The sequence below is a fragment of the Bombina bombina genome, chromosome 11, assembly GCF_027579735.1.
Source record: "Bombina bombina isolate aBomBom1 chromosome 11, aBomBom1.pri, whole genome shotgun sequence".
In the NCBI taxonomy this organism is placed as follows: domain Eukaryota; kingdom Metazoa; phylum Chordata; class Amphibia; order Anura; family Bombinatoridae; genus Bombina; species Bombina bombina.
Window position 1 is genome coordinate 52913664 of NC_069509.1, and position 17530 is coordinate 52931193.

Genomic DNA, 17530 nt, shown 5'->3' on the forward strand with positions numbered 1-17530 from the left:
TTGAGGAAGTAGACTTGGAGGAGAGGTAAAAGGGGGGGCGCATGTGCACAGAACCAGATGCTGAGAACAAGCAGAGCTGTAGCAGGGAGGGAGAGGAAACAGAACGTATAGAACCTATGGATATTGTGTTTAACTCTCATGTAAAGCCCAGCTGGCAGCACGTGCAGTTTGTAGTCCTTTAATAAAGCGCTATTGTGTTGAGGAGGAGGGAGAGCAAGAGAATAAAGGAAATATCTCAGCACATGGTCATTGACTGCATCATCTTTAACCCCTGCACAGCTGGAAAGGATTTAGCATCCCAAACAGATGTGCATAGGTTAGTTCAGATTGTAGTTGATTTATTTTTTTGCAGAATATACACATGGGTGTATCATTTTATGCATATATGTGTACAATGTAGTGTATTCCATCCATCTTTATTATCCCTTATGTATTTTTGTTTGCACAGGATTTTCAAATTATAAACCATTCCAGTTGGGTTTCCTTCACAATAACCCAGTTATCAAATGTTAATGTGGCACAAAAACACCTATCTCTTGACATCAGTAAGAGCAGCACCATAGTTATGGGAGCTAGCTGGTGATTGGTGGCTACAAATATGCCTCTTGTCGTTGACTCACCCAGTGTATTCAACTAGCTCCCAGTAATGCATTTCTGCATGACGATTACTGCTTTGAAATGCTTGAAAATTATTTTTTCACTAAGCAATAATGAAATGTGCAATTAATACTTTTCTATAATGTTGACTCATTTTATAATTAACGTTAAAACATCCAATTGCAAATGAACATTAAGATGATTGTATTTAATTTGTGTATAAGATTCATAGTTTATAAATTATATACATTTTTGAACTCCATTTGTAATCTAGACCTATATTGTTTGCATTCATTTAAAATGGAAAACATACTCAAATTAGTATGATAAAGGTGTTTAAATTGTTATTGAAAAGAGTAGGAACAACTAGCTATTTCAAAGACAACAATCTCTAACCCCTACTTAGTGTAAAATTTGAAGAAAGAAAAAATCCAATGTACTTCTATTATCATTTGACTGTGTTCTCTTGGTATCCTTTGTTGAAAAGCTCATAGGGAGGTGTAGGAGCATGCATGTGATTAGAGCAATATATATCAGCAGTTCCACATTTGCAGTAGGTGGCAGTAGTGTTTCCTGTCATGTGCACATTACCTATCTAGATAGCTCTTCAAAAAAGAATACAACGAGAACAAAGGAAATGTAATAAAAGTACATTGCAATTTTTTTTTTAAATTGTATGCTCTGTCTGAATCGGTAAAGAAAAAATAGTTTCATGTCCTTTAAAGTTACCATCTCCAATTTACAGGGGGAAAAAATGCTGTTTCAAGTAACAAAATAAAACTAAATTAACTGGTTATCAATTTAAAAGGGACACAAAACCCAAAATTGTTCTTTCACGATTTATATAGAGCATTTGATTTTAAACAACTTTCTAATTTACTTCTATTGTTTTCTTCTTTCTTTTGGTATTTTTGTGTTGAAAAGCAGGGATATAAGCTCAGGAGAGTGCACGTGCCGGGAGCACTATATGGCAGCAGGTTTGCAAGAACGTTGTCGATTTACAAAAGCACTATTTCCTGCCATGTTGAGCTGCAGATACCTGCTTAGTTATCCCTTCAACAAAGAATACCATGGAAAATAAGCAAATTTGATCATAGAAGTAAATTGGAAGCTTTATAAAATTGTATGCTGTGTCTGAATCACTAAATAACTTTTTTTGGGGGGTTTCATATCCATTTAATACACTCCTGCAGGTAAAATAGACCATTGGGAGCTCATTAAAGGGGAGAGTACAATGTTTCTTTAAAGGGACACTGAACCCAATTTTTTTCTTTTGTGATTCAGATAGAGCATGCAATTTTAAGCAACTTTCTAATTTACTCCTATTATCAAATTTTCTTTGTTCTCTTGCTATCTTTATTTGAAAAAGAAGGCATCTAAAGGACCAGTCAACACTGTAGATTTGCATAATCAACAAATGCAAGATAACAAGACAATGCAATAGCACTTAGTCTGAACTTCAAATGAGTAGTAGATTTTTTTTTCTGACAATTTTAAGTTATGTCTTTTTCCACTCCCCCTGTACCATGTGACAGCCATCAGCCAATCACAAATGCATATATGTACCACGTGACAGCAATTAGCCATTCACGAATGCATACACACTTATTCTTGCACATGCTCAGTAGGAGCTGGTGACTCAAAAAGTTTAAATATAAAAAAACTGCACATTTTGTTAATGGAAGTAAATTGGATAGTTGTTTAAAATTGCATGCTGTATCTGAATAATGAAAGATTAATTTTGATTGAGTGTCCCTTAAGTTTTATTTATTTATTTATTTATTATTATTTTTTTGGTTCAGTACTCTGGACAGCACTTTTTTATTGGTGGATGAATTTATCCGCCAATCAGTAAGAACAACCCAGGTTGTAAACCAAAAATGGGCCGGCATCTAAACTTACATTCTTGCATTTCAAATAAAGATACCAAGAAAATGAAGAAAATTTGATAATAAGAGTAAATTAGAAAGTTGCTTAAAATGTCATGCTCTATCTGAATCATGAAAGAAAAAAAATAGGTTCAGTGTCCCTTTAAGTCTGGGGTCAGCACTTCCATGTTTAACAGGAATTTGAAAGCAGACAAATTGCCCAATTCAATTATAATAAAAGGGGACAAAATAAATAATGAAAGTATATGGTGTAGGGGGTTTACTACATATAATCAAATGTTTAAGAATACAATCTCAGTGTAAAATTTCCCTTTAATGGGCTATTCTAGTCAAGAAATTACTCTAATCTGTTAGAGCATGTCATTTTAAGGCTATCAAACCTGTGTGTGTAACTCCTGCAAAAGTGGGATAGTAGTGATATAGTGAATAGAGGGTTGGCGCTTACTAAAAAATCCTGTATGCCTGGTGGATGGGGGAAACTACTCCTCCTCAGTAGTTTAGGTTGAGAACAATTGTAAGAGTTTGGATTTCCACTGGCGCTTATAAATTAAGCTAGGATTTATGCTACCATTATATGTGTAACTATCTAAGTGAAATATTATAAGTGATTCTGATTTGTATCAGGTGTAAAAACAAAAGTATCTAAGTGTCTCAGACAACGGATATTTAGGATTTAAGTCATATGTGTTGACTGGTATAATTTTTTATTTTTTTTTATGTTTTGAAAAGAATAATATTACTAAATCTGTAATTACAGATGATGTGGATAGTGTTCGTGAATAGATTATGAGGAGTAAATAAGTGTAAGTGAAGCTAGTGACGATCCAATTTACAGTGATAAGAAATGGATATAACTATATCCAAAAAATAAAGAAAGATATAGAAGTGTTAAAACTATTTTATTAAACTAAATTATCTGTCAACAATAAAACTTTAGGATTAACTAAAAGATATATGGCAAATAAAAGCAAATAAAACAAGGGACGTCTCCCTATGAACTTGTTTCAGTACGTCGAGTGACTTGACAGTATATGGTCTCTGAATATAACTTGATAAACAAAAAATGCCACCTTGGGATTAAAACAAGCTGTAAGGTACCTTACAAATGTCTGTTGGGAATCGTGTAAGTGCCGATGTTCTGTGAGCTTCCTTCTCAGTTTTGTTCCTTCGCGGCTTAACGTGAGATAACAAACAAGCCTCCGTTCCTGATTGGTGGTTAGGGGGTCACACCTCTCTTAGGATAGGCTGTGACTGTGCACGCTGGATGTTTAGCGTGTTCAGATGTAATTGATCTTTATCAAGATGTTTGAACTGCAGCTGTAAAAAACTTTTTTCTTCTGCACTTTGATGTGCAGTGTTGGGGATCCACTGTTAGAAAGAAAAGCTGTGCTCCACTTTCTCGCTGATCAGATCCTTGGTCCTCCTTGTGGTTTTGGCTCCTAAATCATGAAAATTAGAGAGTCCACTTGAGGGGCTGGATCGCAGCTTCTTGGAGTTTGTAAGACTTTCTTTAAACGTGGTTGTAGAAAAGTCTGGAGTAAAATCTACGCGTTTCACCCTCTGGGGGCTTTATCAAGCCCCCAGAGGGTGAAACGTGTAGATTTTACTCCAGAAACATCCAGCGTGCACAGTCACAGCCTATCCTAAGAGAGGTGTGACCCCCTAACCACCAATCAGGAACGGAGGCTTGTTTGTTATCTCACGTTAAGCCGCGAAGGAACAAAACTGATAAGGAAGCTCACAGAACATCGGCACTTACACGATTCCCAACAGACATTTGTAAGGTACCTTACAGCTTGCTTTAATCCCAAGGTGGCATTTTTTGTTTATCAAGTTATATTCAGAGACCATATACTGTCAAGTCACTCGACGTACTGAAACAAGTTCATAGGGAGACGTCCCTTGTTTTATTTGCTTTTATTTGTTTTATTTGCCATATATCTTTTAGTTAATCCTAAAGTTTTATTGTTGACAGATAATTTAGTTTAATAAAATAGTTTTAACACTTCTATATCTTTCTTTATTTTTTGGATATAGTTATATCCATTTCTTATCACTGTAAATTGGATCGTCACTAGCTTCACTTACACTTATTTACTCCTCATAATCTATTCACGAACACTATCCACATCATCTGTAATTACAGATTTAGTAATATTATTCTTTTCAAAACATAAAAAAAATAAAAATAATTTTTTATACCAGTCAACACATAGGACTTAAATCCTAAATATCCGTTGTCTGAGACACCTAGATACTTTTGTTTTTACACCTGATACAAATCAGAATCACTTATAATATTTCACTTAGATAGTTACACATATAATGGTAGCATAAATCCTAGCTTAATTTATAAGCGCCAGTGGAAATCCAAACTCTTACAATAACTCCTGCAAAAGAAATGTCGCTCAAGACTTGCAGAGCACTGCTGGTTCCGAGCGGAAACTGCCGCTGATCCAATCCGCAGTGTTAGTCACATGACTCAGATTACAATTATCGCTGCGGTTTAGATCAGGGTCGATAGTCTTATAATTACACGCTCTAAGATAACAGTATTAAAACAAAATCCGCACTCTCATAAAGGTGAAGAAAACTTTATTACATAGCAATGTTTCAGGGCTCCTGCCCCTCTCTCAACAATACTGTGAGCATCACACTAATATGCCACAACCAATAAAACATGGACCAATCAAAGATAAGGGGGCGGAAACACAGCATAATCACTTGCATAGATCACATGTCATTTTCTTTTGACTATAATGGCTCTTTAAGACCAGATGCTCACTGACTAATAACCAGATCTCCTACTGCATTATTGGTGGAAAGAATTGCCCCATACACACTAAGCAAAACAGATGGAAATACTTATTAAAATGTTCTTTTTTTTTATTTATTAAATGCAGCAAAGAAAAACATGTCCCATGGTAATGACATTCATAGCAGAGAGACAGGAGTTAGAAATGGCTTCCAGGAAGGCTAGCAAATGATGTATATTGTAGAGATCATTTAAATTGTATTTACTGTAACCAATGGCGGGGGGGATGCTGGTGTTTCATATGCATAAACCACTTGTCAAACAAACTTGTGTATGTTTAGTATGTACCAGTCAATGCTACATCATATAGTATATTTCTCTGCACATCTGGACCCCACAGTAAATGGCTAATCCAATTATATAATTCACTTTTAAAGCACCACCAAATTTTGTTGTGCTGAGTACATTAGCAACGGTAATTTTATTGCCTTGGAGAATAACAATTACATTGAGTTATACGGTATGTTAAAAGGCATCATCTTATATTGACAATATCAAAACTGTTCTTGTTTGATAAAATCCAATGTCTTAAAGTTCTGGAGTGTCCATTACTTATATGAAACTATGTTACATTGATTTCCATCTGTGTCAACGCTTTTCAACAAATATGCAATAGTAAAACAAAAAGTGACCTTTAGGAAATACAGTAATTACAGAGTGTAAAAATGGGACAATAGCACAAATAAGATGTATATGTATTCACATTGGCTAGTCAAATATATAAAGCACCCTAGTTGGTATCGGAGAGGAGGACCTTATGATCCACTAGTCCAATGTCCAGCAAGAATATAGTCCATATCCAAACTAGGTTAATGAAATTTCAACAGGGTTTTTCTCTAAAATGCCAAAATTAAGAATGTAGTGCCATAACATAAAGGGTAGGGAGGACGAAGTAAAGAAAGAGAAGTTGAGTAGCGGTAGTAAGGTAGTTCGGGTTATGTAGGACAGAATAGTTATTAAGGTTATGTATAGGGTGTGTGGGGGTCTTTATATTACTGAACCACACTGTTGTGTAAGTGTGCCCGGGAAGTTGCCGGTGTCAGAAGATATTAAATGAAATGTAGAGAACGTTCATTTAGTCTTGAGAACACTAAGGAGGGGGGAATTATGCAAAGAGGTGTTGTGGTTGAGGCTATGTGGGAGTAGTGAGGAGAATGCAAATATAATTAAAGGGCGGAAGATACCTCATGAACTGAGGTTTGCTCTCTGGTAAAGAGATTTTTTTACCTGCCACAACCGGGCGTTGTGAGTTTATCTCCATTTTTTTTAGCAATGGATTATTATCAGTGGAACTGCATTTTATTAGTAACTGTTCACTTCCTGGCACATAGTCTTATAGAATAAACTCATTAAAGAAATCTCCCTCTAAAAACAGTCTACTCTAATTGATGCTAAAGAGACAACTTGAAAAAAAGTTAAAGGACAACTAAATTGCATAATCAACAAGTGCATGTTAAAAAAAAAATGTAATATATGCACCTGCATCACAAACTCACCTTAATAAACTTAATACATTGTATAACTCGTTCTGCTGCTTTGTGCTACAATGTAACTACAGGACCCACCATTGTGACATGCTAAAAGAACTAAACTGGCTGTTGCTGGAATCCAGACGCACCCTCCATCTTTCCTGCCTTGTGTTTACGAGCTTTTCTGGGAAGCTCCCACCCTACCTGAGCAGAATGCTCTCCCCGGCTGTTCCCACCTCCTATAACCTCCGATCCAGTACCAGCACATTATTTAGTTTGCCTCAATACAAAAAAAAAGCAGCTCGTTCCTCCTTTTTCTACAGAGGACCACAATTATGGAACAACCTCCCGCACACTTTCAAACCTTACCCAAGCCTAAAATCCTTTAAGAGATCCCTCTCTACATATCTCAAAACAAAATGCACCTGTCATGGTTGATTGTATATTTCCTACCTGTTCTATGTTAAATTTTGCATATATTGTGTATTATTATTGTTTTTGTATTTTAATGTACCCTATTGTATCAATGCAATGTTTTGTGGACCCAGGACATACTTGAAAACGAGAGAAATCTCAATGTATCCTTCCTGGTAAAATATTTTATAAATAAAGAAATATGCTAATTTCTAAGCTCTTGAAGGCCACCTCTTATTTTAGTGCATTTTGTCAGTTTTTCACAGCTAGAACATGCTAGTTCACGTGTGCCAAGGAGTCATTACTGATTGGCTAAAATGCATGTCTGTCAAAATAACTGAAATAAGGGGGCAGCCTGTAGAGGCTTAGACACAAGGTACTTCACAGAGGTAAAAAGTATATTAATATCCTGAAGGGAGGTGCTAAGCGTGTTATAATTTCTGCCCCCTCTGCTTGCCATGTCTGTTTTTGGAGTCAACCAAGATGAAAACAAGAACTCCCTCAAAGTTGTTAGTAATGGCTCTTTTGGCAATGGTTATCAATGACAGCTTTGGTATTGTGGAGGAGCTGATGACCACTGTCCATTCCTACACCGTAACCCAGATGACTGTAGATAGTCCATCAGGCAAGCTCTGGCAAGATGACTTCAGTACTGCACAGAACATCATTCCAGTATCAACCAGGTCGGCAAAGTCATTCCACAACTGAATGGGAAGCATGGCTTTCCGTGTTCCAACCCCAAATGTGTCTGTCGTGGATCTCACTTGCTGTCTGGGTAAGCCTGCTAAATATGAAGAAATAAAGGCTGTGATTAAGGCTGCTGCTGATGGACCACTGAACGGCATTCTGGGATACACATAGGAGCAGGTTGTCTCATCTGACTTCAACAGAGACAATCGTTCATCAGTCTTTGATGCAGACGCTGGAATTGCTCTGAATGATACTTTTCATACTAAGCTTGTGTCTTGATATGACAAGTTTGGTTACAGCCATCGTGTGGTGGACCTCGTGCCACATGGCATCCAAGGAATAGTCTGTCTAGTAACTTCTCTAGTGCCTGCTGATGCAATTAGTCATCTGCATTTGTCTGTGTGTAACGGTTTCTGTGTCATTCAATAATTAAAACCAGTTGTTCCCCTAAAAAAAAAAAGTATTTTAATATAATGGTGTTTTCTGTGCAAGATATCCTTCTTTACTAAGATATGGAGAATCCACATCATCGATTACTGTTGGGGGAATATCACTCCTGGCCAGCAGGAGGAGGCAAAGAGCACCACAGCAAAGCTGTTAAGTGTCACTCCACTACCCACAATCCCTAGGCATTCTCTTTGCCTCAGTTAATGGAGGAGGTGAAGTTTTGGTGTCTGAAGAAAATTGAATTTCTTTCGCTACAAGCAAGATTCAGGGTATAACTGTAATCCACGTCAATCTCTTCAGTAGAGTAGTGGTGGCTTTAAAGCAGTTAGGAACTTGTAAGGTGGGCCTTGCTGCGTTTTCCTAACATGTTGCTGCCCTAGTACAGAAAGCCAGAGTAGGATTACTCTGTGTTCTTTCCTTCTTCCACAGGCTTCTGTAAGGAGTTGGCGTCCTTTCACGCCTTGTGAGCTGTCCTCCTGCCGGACGGCTAGATGTACAGGTAAGTGCTTTTGTCTTCTGGGGCTGGGAGACTTGCACTTTTTTTTGGGACATATGATCCTTTATACAGGATCTTTGATTGGCAGTGGGCAGGCACTTGTGTTATGTGACAGGAGACTTTAGGGGTTAACTTCCTTTAAGGACTGGGAAGGGTTAACTTCCTTTTTATGGCTCAGAAAAATTATTTTTTTTCTAATATATAAGGTATAGTGAAACTTTGAAGATACAGCTTTCAGGTCTGACCGTATTCTGATTCTAACTACGGAACTGTCTCAGCCTTTGCCGGGTATAAATTGCGTGTCTTTTTTTTTTCTCAAAGTGAAAGTAATTGCGCAGCTTAAAGGGACATGCCACCCACATTTTTTCTTTTATGATTTAGAAAGAGAATGCAATTTTAAACATCTTTCTAATTTACTTATATTATCTAATTTGTTTTATTCTCTTGATATTCTTTGATGAAAAGCATATCTAGATATGCTCACTAGCTGCTGATTGGTTGCTGCAGATAGAAGCCTCGTGTGATTGGCTCACCATGTGCATTGATTTTTCTTCAACTAAGGATATCTAAAAAATGAAGCAAAATAAATAATGGAAGTAAATTGTAATGTTGTTTAAATTTATATTCTCTATCTGAATCATGAAAGAAAGATTTTGGGTTTAGTGGCCCTTTAATTTCCCCGGTCACGTGACCTTCCGCTCACTCTGTTAAATCATCTGAGCGGAGAAGGCGGCTGACTGTGAGTCTTAAAGCCGACTAGGTCCTGGACGTTCTCACACTCCTAAACGTTTTTTGGTGGCAGGTAGGCACCTCGTTAAAATGCTGAGGTGTAGCGGCTGTTAATTTGTTGTGTAAACAAAATGTTATTGTCTCTGTCTGTGGGACCATTAATTAAGCTGTAAAGGACACGGGTGATCACAACTTTTCCGCTCTTCTTAAAGAAAATCAGGTTCCTTTGAACTTGTGTCTCTTATGTTTGGAGAATCAAAATATGCAGTTCTGTTCCGCTTGTCTAGATAGGTCATTAAAACATAAAAATAGACTTTTTGATGCTGAGCCACATGTCTCTCAGGATGATGCTGTTCAGGCAATGCCAGAGCCTTCTCCTCAAACGTCCCAAACCTTAGTGGCATCAAATACAGTGTCCTGCGGTTCCTCTCAATCTCCTGGAGGTATTTGCCTGCAGATATTGCTGCCCAGGTATCTTCTGCGGTATTTGTGGCTTTGTCTGTCATTCCTTTGCTACAAGGAAAACGCAAGAAGAAGACTAGAGATTCAGATAGTAAGGTTTTCTGTTCCTATCTCCGCTACACAGGGTACGCTTTCTCATAAGTCTGATGAGAAGGATACATCGGTAGCTTCTGAGGGTGAAATCTCAGATTCGGACAGTATAATTCCTTCATCTGATGCTGAAGTAGTATCCTTCAGATTTAAGCTTGAACACCTTTGTGTATTGTTAAAGGGACAGTCTACCATAGAATTGTTATTGTTTTAAAAGATTGATAATCCCTTTATTACCCATTTCCCTGTTTTGCATAACCAGCACAGTTATATTATTATACTTTTTACCTCTGTGATTACCTTGTGTTGAAAAGAGATTTAAAAAACATGTGATAAGAGGCAGCCCTCAAAGGCTTAGAAATTAGCATATGAGCCTACCTATGTTTAGTTCAAACTAAGAATACCAAGAGAAAAAAGCAAATTTGATGGCAAATTTGATGATAAAAGTAAATTGGAAAGTTTGTTTAAAATTAAAACTTCCTATCTGAATAATGAAAGTTTAAATTTGACTAGACTGTCCCTTTAAAGGAGGTTTTTGCTACTTTGGACGACTCCAACCTGCCTGTCGTCAACCCTAAGAAATCAAATTAACTTAATAAATACTTTGATGTTCCCCTTCTCTGTGGAGGTGTTTCCTGTTTCGGACCGTGCAACGTAGATTATTGTGCAGGAATGGGAGAAACCAGGGATACTGTTTTCCCCGTCTCCTCCTGTTTTTAAAAAAGATGTTTCCTGTCGCTAACTACATTAAGGATTCTTGGCGTACGGTTCCTAAAGTAGAAGGGGCTATTTCTACTTTGGCTAAGAGAACTACTATTCCTATAGAGGATAGCTGCTCTTTTAAAGCTGGAGGCTTATTTGAAGAAAATGTCTCCAAATGTCTCATCAGGGTCTCCAATGGCAACCTGCAGTTTGTATTGCCACTGTGTCTAGTGCGGCATCTTATTTGTACGATGCTTTGTCTGAATCTCTTCAGGTAAAGACTTCTTTGGAGGAGATCCAAGATAGGATTAAGGGTCTCAAGCTAGCCAATTCCTTTATTTCTGATGCTACCATGCAAGTTATTAAGCTTGGAGCCAAGATATCTGGCTTCCCTGTCCTAGCTCGCAGAGTGTTGTGGCTAATATCATGGTCAGCGGATGTTACTTCTAAGTCCAAACTTCTAGCGCTCCCTTACAAGGGTAAAACCTTGTTTGGACCGGGCCTGGCAGAAATAATCTCTGACATTACGGGTGGGAAAGGGTCTTTCCTACTGCAAGACAAGAAGAATAGACCTAAAGGACGTCAAAGTAATTTTCATTCCTTTCGTAACTCCAAAGGAAAGTCTTCTCCCTCTTCCATGCAGGAACACTCCAAGTCTTCTTGGAAGCCCAATCAGTCTTGGAACAAGGGGAAGCAATCAAAGATACCCGCAGCTGAGTCTAAATCAGCATGAAGGGTTTGCCCCCGGTCCGGGACCGGATCAAGTGGGGGGCAGACTTTCTTATCTTTTCTTATTTTTTATCAAGCATGGGTACGAGATGTACCAGATCCTTGGGCTGTGGACATAGTGTCTCAGGGTTAGAAAATAGAATTCAAAACCTTTACTCCCAGGGGCAGGTTTCTCATCTCAAGATTATCTGCAGACCAGATAAAAAGAGAGACATTCTTAAATTGCGTTCGGGACCTCTTTTCCCTGGGGGTGATAGTTCCAGTTCCTGTAAAAGAGCAGGGCCTGGGATTCTATTTAAATCTGTTTGTGGTTCCCAAAAAAGAGGGAGCTTTTCAGCCTATCCTGGACCTAAAGTGTCTCAACAAGTTTCTCAGGGTACCATCCTTCAAAATGGAAACCATCCGGTCCATTCTCCCCTTGGTACAGGAAGATCAGTTCATGGCAACCATAGACCTGAAGGATGCATATCTTCATGTTCCCATCCACAGGGATCATCACAAGTTCCTGAGATTCGCATTTCAAGACAATCACTTTCAGTTTGTGGCTCTCCCATTAGGCCTTGCCACAGCTCCCAGATTTTTCTCAAAGGTTCTGGGGGCTCTCTTAGCAGTGGTCAGGGCTCGGGGAATTGCAGTAACGCCATACCTGGATGACATTGGTTCAGGCGCCATCTTTTCAACAAGCAAACTCTCATACAGAGACCTTGTTGCCTTTTCTACGTTTCCCCGGATTGAAAGTGAATCTGGAAAAGAGTTCCCTTATTCCAGCTACAATGGTGGTTTTCTTAGGGACCATAATAGATTCCCTATCTATGAGAATTTTTCTGACAGAGGTCAGAAAATCCAAAATTCTGTCTTCTTGCCTCGCTCTGCAGTCTACTCTTCGCCATCAGTGGCTCAGTGTATGGAGGTAATTGGTCTGATGGTTGCTTCCATGGACATCATTCCCTTTAATCAGACAATGGAACGGAGACCATTCGCATCTGTCTCAGGATAGATCTAGATCAGTCAACAAGAGACTCTCTCCCGTGGTGGCTCTCTCAGGAGCATCTGTCTCAGGGGCACATGCTTCAGGAGACCTTCCTGGGTGATTGTAACCACGGACGCCAGACTGCAGGGCTGGGGAGCAGTCTGGGACTCATTTCAGGCGCAGGGACTATGGAGTCGGGAGGAGTCGGCTCTCCCCATAAACATCTTAGAGTTGAGAGCGATTTACAATGCTCTGATGACTTGGCCTCAGTTGTCTTTAACTCAGTTTATCAGGTTCCAGTCAGACAAAATCACCTGAGTGGCTTACATCAACCACCAGGGAGGAACTCAGAGGAACATGAAGAAGGTGGCTTGGATTGTTCAATGGGTGGAAGCTCACAATTGCTGTCTTTCTGCCATCCACATTCTAGGTGTGGAAAACTGGGAAGCGGACTTTCTGAGCAGACAGACGTTTTATTCCCTCTCTTCTACCCTTACCCCTATACTACACGCATTTTCAACCTCTCCCTCAGAACCGTTCTATTTCCCTCATCTCTGAAACGTGCACTGGTCACACCTATCCTCAAAAAACCTTCCCTTGATCCAACTACCTCCCTATTTCCCTCCTCCCTCTTACTTCAAAGCTTCTTGAAAAACTAGTATACGCACGCCTATCCCATTTCCTTATATTAAACTCCCTCCTTGACCCACTGCAATCTGGATTTCGTCGCCACCACTCCACAGAGACAGCAATCGTTAAGATTACCAACGACCTACTTACAGCAAAATCAAAAGGGCACTTCTCTCAGCCTTTGATACTGTTGATCACCCTCTTTTTCTTCAAACCCTCCAATCCTTCAGCATCTGTGACACAGCTCTCTCGTGGTTCTCTTCCTACCTGTCAAACCGTACCTTTAGTGAAGCCTTCTCTGAGTCCGCCTCTGCCCCGTCACCACTTTCTGTCAGGGTAACGCAAGGCTCTGTCCTCGGTCCCCTACTCTTCTCAATCTACACTTCATCATTAGGTTCCCTAATAAAGTCCCACGGTTTCCACTATCACTTGTATGCCGACGACACCTATCTCCTTCCTTGCTTACCCGTGTCACTAACTGTCTTTCTCACATCTCTTCCTGGATGTCCTCCCACTACCTCAAGCTAAATCTCTCCAAAACTGAGCTCCTTATTTTTTACCCTTCTTCCAAAATCTCCACCCTAATCTCCAACTGTCGACAACACCATCATTACCCCTACCCCACATGCCCGATGTCTCGGGGTCACATTTGACTCCGATCTTTCTTTCACTCACATTCAGTCCTTGGCTAAAGCCTGCAGCTTCCACCTTAAAAAACATCTCTAAAATTAGACATTTCCTTACACAAGACACATCTAAGATTTTAATCCACTCTCTCATCCTTTCCCGCCTCGATTACTGCAACTCTGTCCTCTCTGGTTTCCCCAGCTGCCACCTAGCTCCTTTACAATCCATAATGAACGCCTCTGCCAGGCTCATCTTCTTTACACGTCTTCTTCTTCTTTACACGTCGCTCCTCATCTGCTGCCCCTCTCTGCCAATCCCTTCACTGGCTTCCTCTTGCCTCTAGGATTAAACACAAAATTCTCACTCTGACATACAAAGCCCTCAACTGCACTGCTCCCCCCTATATCTCAGACCTTGTCTCCAGATACTCTCCCTCCTGTCCCCTACGCTCTGCTCATGACCTACTACTTTCTCTTGTTACCTCATCACACTCCCGTTTACAGGACTTCTCCAGACTGACTCCCATCTTGTGGAATGCTCTGCCTCGCTCCACAAGACTCTCCCCTAGTTTTGAAAGCTTTAAGCGCTCCCTAAAAACTCTACTGTTCAGGGATACATACAACCTACAATAACCTTTCTTTATACCGGTTTCTCTCCTCCATTGCTATCCCCTGAACCCCCTTAGCATGTATGCCTAAGAGTCCAGCTGTCCAGCTGTTTGTAGATCACCTTCTTAAAAGCTGACCACAACAGTGGCAGGGCCCTCTACCCATTTGATTCTCATAATTGTTTTGTTGTACTCTGCCTTTGTTTATAGCGCTGCGGAATCTGTTGACGCTCTACAAATAACGATAATAATAATCCCGGAGAGTGGGCACTCTATCCTGAGATATTCTCCAGGTTAACCCTTAAATGGGGATGCCGGAGTTGGATCTGATGGCATCTCGACAGAACGCCAAACTTCCAAGATACTGTTCAAGGTCGAGAGATCCGCAGGCCGCCCTCCTAGATGCTCTGGTGGTCCCTTGGGATTTCAGTCTGGCATATCAGATTCCTCCGTTTGTTCTCCTTCCACGAGTTATCTCTTGTATCAAACAGGAGAGAGCATCGGTAAATCGAATAGCTCCTGCGTGGCCTCGCAGGATATGGTATGCAGACCTAGTGAAGATGTCATCCCTTCCACCTTGGAGGCTGCCTCTGTGGAAGGACCTTCTAGTTCAGGGTCCTTTCTTTTCTCGTTTCTCTGAAGCTGACTGCGAGGGATATATAAGGATAACTGTTTTAAAATAGAATCTTCATATTGGACATTCACTCTCTGGAAAGAATTTAAAGTTTGGGACCTACATATTTATGGACACCTACTCAGTAAATTGATGTTTTTATATTTATTTTTTATCCAACCATCAACAGCTGTTTTATTGTAATTTATTTTGTGATTAAGATTGTATATTGTTGTGGTTTTTAACCACAATTGTATTGTTTTTTTTATATAGATATATGCATATTTTATTGTTAATTTTAAGTGGATCCACTTTTGTATCTTGTTTGTATATTTTAGCTATAAGTAGCTTATAAAATATTTTATATACCCCTATAGAATTTCAATATATTTTTTATTTAAATAATCTTGTCACTACTAGTGTCTTAGCCTTTTAGGAGGCGCTCTGTGTATTTATTTTTAGCACTACATTCACCTTTTTGGGGGCGCTGGTACCCACAATACTAGGAGCTACAGACACAAGGTTGAGCGCTGTCAGATTTTAACAGATTTGCTTGGCGATTGAATATGTGGTTTTTTTGAATTGGTCATTGAGACCATGATTCAGGTTCGCAAGCCTGTTACTAGGAAGATTTATCATAAGGTATGGCGAAAATACCTTTTATTGGTGTGAATCTAAGGGCTACTCTTGGAGTAGGGTTAGGATTCCAAATATTTTGTCTTTTTTTCCAAGAAGGTCTGGAGAAAGGACTGTCAGTCAGTTCTCTGAAGGGTCAGATTTCTGCATTAGTGTTACACAAGCGTCTGGCGGATGTACCAGATGTTCAAACTTTTTGTCAGGCCCTAGTCAGAATCAGGCCTGTGTTTAAGTCTGTTGCTCCTCCTTGGAGCCTTAACCTTGTTCTTAAAGTTTTGCAGCAGGCTCCGTTTGAGCCATTGCATTCCATAGATATTAAGTTGCTATCTTGGAAGGTTTTGTTTCTTATTGCTATTTCTTCCTAAAGTGGTTTCTGATAGAAATATTAATCAGGAGATTGTTGTTCCTTCTATATGTCTTAAACCTTCTTCTCATAAGGAACTTTTGTTGCACAACCTGGATGTTGTGCGTGCGCTAAAATTCTACCTACAGGCAACTAAGGATTTTCGTCACTCCTCTGCCCTGTTGTTTGCTTCTCTAGAAAGCATAAGGGTCAGAAGACTACTGCTACTTCTCTTTCTCTCTGGTTGAGAAGTATGATCCGTTTTGCTTGTGAGACTGCTGGACAGCAGCCTCCTCAGAGAATAACCGCTCATTCCACTAGGGCTGTCTCCTCTTCTTCGGCTTTCAGGAATGAAGCTTCTATGGAACAGATTTGCAAGGCTGCAACTTGGTCCTCTCTGCATACTTTTCCCAAATTTTTCAAATTTGATACTTTTGCCTCGGGTGAGGCTTCTTTTGGGAGAAAGGTTCTTCAAGCGGTGGTGCCTTCTGTTTAGGTCTGCCTGTCTTGTTCTCTCCCCCCCCCCCACTCCAGTCATCTGTGTTCTGTGGCTTTATTTCTTCATTCAAGCCGTTTTTAAATTTGAAGAAAAGTGATTTATTGCTTCAATATATATTGCTTTTTTAGTTCACTTATTTGAGTGCGAGGAAATCGAAGTTGTTGATGCATCTGTGTTCACTAGCTTGGGTATTGGTTCCCAACAGTGATTGATGACATTGTGGACTCTCCATATCTTAGAAAAGAAAACAAAATGTATGCTTACCTGATAAATTTCTTTCTTTCCGGATATGGAGAGTCCACGACCCCACCCTTATTTTTAAGACAGTTATTTTTGACTACACCTCAGGGACCTCTACAACTTTTGTGTTATTCATTTTTTCCATTTCCTTCAGTCAAATGACTGGAGATTGTGGGTAGGGGAGTGATACTTAACAGCTTTGCTGTGGTTCTCTTTGCCTCCTCCTGCTGGCCAGGAGTGATAGTCCCCAACAGTAATTGATGACATTGTGGACTCTCCATATCCGGAAATAAATTTATCAGGTAAGCATACATTTTGGAGTAGACTATCCCTTTAATACCAAAGTACTAGAAGAGATCAGAAACACTCTCTTTCTCAAAATGACTGAATCTGGTTTCTTACACTTTTAGCTCAGAAAAAGCCCATTACATCTAGAGAGGAAAGTGAGATTTCTTTTTAGACATGGATTTTTTATTGGACCCAATGGCTAAATTCTAAAACTTAAATATATCTTTTATTTTTACTAACAGTTATCTGTAGAGTGCCAACAGATTCCGTAGCGCTAAAGGAAGAGCGACCCGGCGAGTCACATTTAGACCAATTTATGATTTGGTTATTTTAAGATTTAGCTATATGGTTCTTGTATCTACCCACTTAATCTAATTTTCCTTTCTGCAATGATCTTTTTCCCTCTCTTGTCTCTCTTTAATTTTTCTTTATCAAGCATTGAGTAATTTTACCAATGTGTGACCTCTTATAGGTATTGATGATACGCTTAGTATTCTGATTTTTCTTTTTCGTGGAGGTGATTGTATAGCCTTCAAAGATCACATTAT

General features: G+C 39.4%; 1 pseudogene; it reads left to right on the top strand.

Annotated features, from left to right (window-relative positions):
* Positions 1-41: 41 nt before the first annotated feature.
* On the top strand, positions 42-8217 carry LOC128641661 (glyceraldehyde-3-phosphate dehydrogenase-like; annotated as a pseudogene).
* Positions 8218-17530: the final 9313 nt, after the last annotated feature.